The sequence below is a fragment of the Dendrobates tinctorius genome, unplaced genomic scaffold (assembly GCF_039654945.1).
Source record: "Dendrobates tinctorius isolate UK_male_01 unplaced genomic scaffold, ASM3965494v1 ptg000251l, whole genome shotgun sequence".
NCBI lineage: Eukaryota > Metazoa > Chordata > Amphibia > Anura > Dendrobatidae > Dendrobates > Dendrobates tinctorius.
In genome coordinates, this window is record NW_027361918.1 from 5,751,455 (window position 1) to 5,756,833 (window position 5,379).

Consider the following 5,379-nt stretch of genomic DNA (forward strand, 5'->3'; position numbering starts at 1 on the left):
GCATACAATGGACAAGGGATGCCACCGCATACAATGCGTGATGGATGCCACTGTATACAATGGGTGATGGATGCCGCCGTATACAATGAGCGAGGGATGCCACCGCATACAATGGGTGATGGATGCCGCCGTATACAATGAGCGAGGGATGCCACCGCATACAATGGATGATGGATGCCGCCGTATACAATGGGTGATGGATGCCACCACAAACAATGGGTGATGGATGCCGCCATATACAATGCGTGATGGATGCCACTTTATACAATGGGTGATGGATGCCACTTTATACAATGGGTGATGGATGCCACCGCATACAATGGGTGATGGATGTCACCGCATACAATGGGTGATGGATGCCACCACATACAATGGGTGATGGATGCCACCGCATACAATGGACAAGGGATGCCACCACATACAGTGGGTGATGGATGCCACTGTATACGATGGGTGATGGATGCCACTGTATACAATGGGTGATGGATGCCACTGTATGCGATGGGTGATGGATGCCACCGCATACAATTGACAAGGGATGCCACCACATACAGTGGGTGATGGATGCCACTGTATACGATGGGTGATGGATGCCACTGTATACGATGGGTGATGGATGCCGCCGTATACAATGAGCGAGGGATGCCACCGCATACAATGGGTGATGGATACCACTGCAAACAATGGGTGATGGATGCCGCCGTATACAATGGGTGATGGATGCCACCACAAACAATGGGTGATGGATGCCGCCATATGCAATGCGTGATGGATGCCACCGCATACAATGGGTGATGGATGCCACTTTATACAATGGGTGATGGATGCCACTGTATACGATGGGTGATGGATGCCACCGCATACAATGGGTGATGGATGCCACCGCATACAATGGGTGATGGATGCCACCGCATACAATGCGTGATGGATGCCACTGTATACGATGGGTGATGGATGCCACCTTATACAATTTGTGATGGATGCCACTGCATACAATGGACAAGGGATGCCACCGCATACAGTGGGTGATGGATGCCACCGTATACAATGAGTGAGGGATGCCACAGCATACAATTCATGATGGATGCCACTGTATACAATGGGTGATGGATGCCACTGTATACAATGGGTGATGGATGCCACTGTATGCGATGGGTGATGGATGCCACCGCATACAATTGACAAGGGATGCCACCACATACAGTGGGTGATGGATGCCGCCGTATACAATGAGCGAGGGATGCCACAGCATACAATGGACAAGGGATGCCACCGCATACAATGCGTGATGGATGCCACTGTATACAATGGGTGATGGATGCCACTGTATACGATGGGTGAAGGATGCCGCCGTATACAATGAGCGAGGGATGCCACCGCATACAATGGGTGATGGATGCCGCCGTATACAATGAGCGAGGGATGCCACCGCATACAATGGGTGATGGATGCCGCCGTATACAATGGGTGATGGATGCCACCACAAACAATGCGTGATGGATGCCACTTTATACAATGGGTGATGGATGCCACCGCATACAATGGGTGATGGATGCCACCGCATACAATGGGTGATGGATGCCACCACATACAATGGGTGATGGATGCCACTGTATACAATGAGCGAGGGATGCCACCGCATACAATGGACAAGGGATGCCACCGCATACAATGGGTGATGGATGCCACTGTATACGATGGGTGATGGATGCCACCGCATACAATGGACAAGGGATGCCACCGCATACAGTGGGTGATGGATGCCGCCGTATACAATGAGCAAGGGATGCCACAGCATACAATGGACAAGGGATGCCACCACATACAATGCGTGATGGATGCCACTGTATACGATGGGTGATGGATGCCACTGTATACGATGGGTGATGGATGCCACCTTATACAATTTGTGATGGATGCCACTGCATACAATGGACAAGGGATGCCACCGCATACAGTGGGTGATGGATGCCACCGTATACAATGAGTGAGGGATGCCACAGCATACAATTCATGATGGATGCCACTGTATACAATGGGTGATGGATGCCACTGTATACAATGGGTGATGGATGCCACTGTATGCGATGGGTGATGGATGCCACCGCATACAATTGACAAGGGATGCCACCACATACAGTGGGTGATGGATGCCGCCGTATACAATGAGCGAGGGATGCCACAGAATACAATGGACAAGGGATGCCACCACAAACAATGGGTGATGGATGCCACCGCATACAATTGACAAGGGATGCCACCACATACAATGGGTGATGGATGCCGCCGTATACAATGAGCGAGGGATGCCACCGCATACAATGGGTGATGGATGCCGCCATATACAATGGGTGATGGATGCCACCACAAACAATGGGTGATGGATGCCGCCATATACAATGCGTGATGGATGCCACTTTATACAATGGGTGATGGATGCCACCGCATACAATGGGTGATGGATGCCACTGTATACGATGGGTGATGGATGCCACCGCATACAATGGACAAGGGATGCCACCGCATACAGTGGGTGATGGATGCCGCCGTATACAATGAGCAAGGGATGCCACAGCATACAATGGACAAGGGATGCCACCACATACAATGCGTGATGGATGCCACTGTATACGATGGGTGATGGATGCCGCCGTATACAATGAGCGAGGGATGCCACCGCATACAATGGGTGATGGATGCCACTTTATACAATGGGTGATGGATGCCACTATATACGATGGGCGAGGGATGCCACCGCATACAATGGGTGATGGATGCCACCGCATACAATGGGTGATGGATGCCGCCGTATACAATGGGCGAGGGATGCCGCCGCATACAATGGACAAGGGATGCCGCTGTATACAATGGGTGATGGATGCCATTATATACAATGGGTGATGGATGCCACCGCATACAATGCGTGATGGATGCCACTGTATACGATGGGTGATGGATGCCACCGCATAAAATGTGTGATGGATGCCACTGTATACGATGGGTGATGGATGCCACCGCATACAATGGACAAGGGATGCCACCGTATACAATGGGTGATGGATGCCACTGCATACAATGCGTGATGGATGCTACCGCATAAAATGGACAAGGGATGCTGTCGTATACAATGGGTGATGGATGCCACCGCATAAAATGGACAAGGGATGCTGCCGTATACAATGGGTGATGGATGCCACCGCATACAATGGGTGATGGATGCCGCCATATACAATGGGCGAGGGATGCCACCGCATACAATGGACAAGGGATGCCGCTGTATACAATGGGTGATGGATGCCACTGTATACGATGGGTGATGGATGCCACCGCATACAATGTGTGATGGATGCCACTGTGTACGATGGGTGATGGATGCCACTGTATACGATGGGTGATGGATGCCACCGTATACAATGCGTGATGGATGGCACTGTATACAATGGGTAATGGTTGCCGCCGTATACAATGAGCGAGGGATGCCACCGCATACAATGGGTGATGGATGCCACCGCATACAATGGGTGAGGGATGCCACCGCATACAATGGGTGAGGGATGCCACCACATACAATGGATGATGGATGCCACCGCATACAATGGGCAATGGATGCCACCGCATACAATGGGCGATGGATGCCACCGCATACAATGGGCGAGGGATGCCGCCGCATACAATGGGCGATGGATGCCACCGCATACAATGGGCAATGGATGCCACCGCATACAATGGGCGATGGATGCCACCGCATACAATGGGCGATGGATGCCGCCGCATACAATGGGCGAGGGATGTCGCTGTATGGAATGGGTGATGGATGCCACCGCATACAATGGACGAGGGATGTCGCTCCATACAATGGGTGAGGGATGTCGCTCCATACAATGGGTGAGGGATGCCGCCGTATTCAGTGGGTGATGGATGCCGTCGTATACGATGCGTGATGGATGCCACCGCCTACAATGGGTTATGGATGCCACCGCATACGATGGGCGACGGATGCTGCCGCATACAGTGGGCGAGGGATGTCGCTGTATGGAATGGGTGATGGATGCCACCGCATACAATGGACGAGGGATACTGCCATATGCAATGAGTGATGCATTCCACCGCATACAATGGGTGAGGGATGTCGCTGTATGCAATGGGTGATGGATGCCGCTGCATACAATGGGTGATGGATGCCACCGCATACACTGGGTGATGGATGTCACCACATACAATGGGTGATGGATGTCGCTGTATGCAATGGGTGAGGGATGCCACCGCATACAATGGGTTACAGATGCCATTGCATGCAATGGGCGTTGGATGCTGTCGTATAGAATGGGTGATGGAAGCCACTATATACGATGAGTGATGGATTCCGCCATATATGATGGATGCCGCCGTATACGATGGGCGATGGATGCCGCTGTATTCCGCCTGTCAGGTATATACTCAAACCCAGTGAAAAACCCTAAACGCTGTCCGTTTAATTGATGCGTCTGCTCCGATCTTGTCTGAGCTAGTGGAGGAATCTTAGCGGCTGCACCGAGGTGCAATGTGGAGGACAAGATCAGCTGTGGCAAAGAATGCCTAATACCACATGTACAACCCTCAGGGGTTAAATGTCAGTAGCTTGGAGGATTCCCATTCAAAATCAAACATAACCTGTAATAATTCATTAAAACCTGAGACATCACATAAACAGACATAATAGCGCTCGTGTGTATCAGTGCTCATTTAAAAAATCACCATTACTCATGGACGTAGACGCCCAGGCGTATTCTTCAGAGGTCCCCTGCCGGGTATTCGGGTCCATACAGCAGCACAAGACAGCGTGTGGAAAAGGAGGTTAGAGGGTTACAGGTGCGCAGGTTTCCCTACCCTCCCAGGTGTTACTCCTGCCCTTACAAGGACAGGCCCCAAATGGACCCTATAGTGTCACCCCCAGTCGTCAGAAGGGGTATTGGCTCCCCAATAACGGGGACTCATCAGGGGAGTTATACAAATAGATATAAGGGGGTTTAAATATATTTGTCCATAAAGAAAAAGAGAAGGCCCCGCAATGGCTCAACTAGCAGAGTGACTGTCCATATCACTGCCAAAAAGTAAGGGCAGGAGTAATACCTGGGCACGACAGGGAGCGTAGGGAAACCTATCTATTTGTATAACTCCCCTGATGAGTCCCCGTTATTGGGGAGCCAATACCCCTTCTGATGACTGGGGGTGACACTATAGGGTCCATTTGGGGCCTGTCCTTGTAAGGGCAGGAGTAACACCTGGGAGGGTAGGGAAACCTGCGCACCTGTAACCCTCTAACCTCCTTTTCCACACGCTGTCTTGTGCTGCTGTATGGACCCGAATACCCGGCAGGGGACCTCTGAAGAATACGCTGGG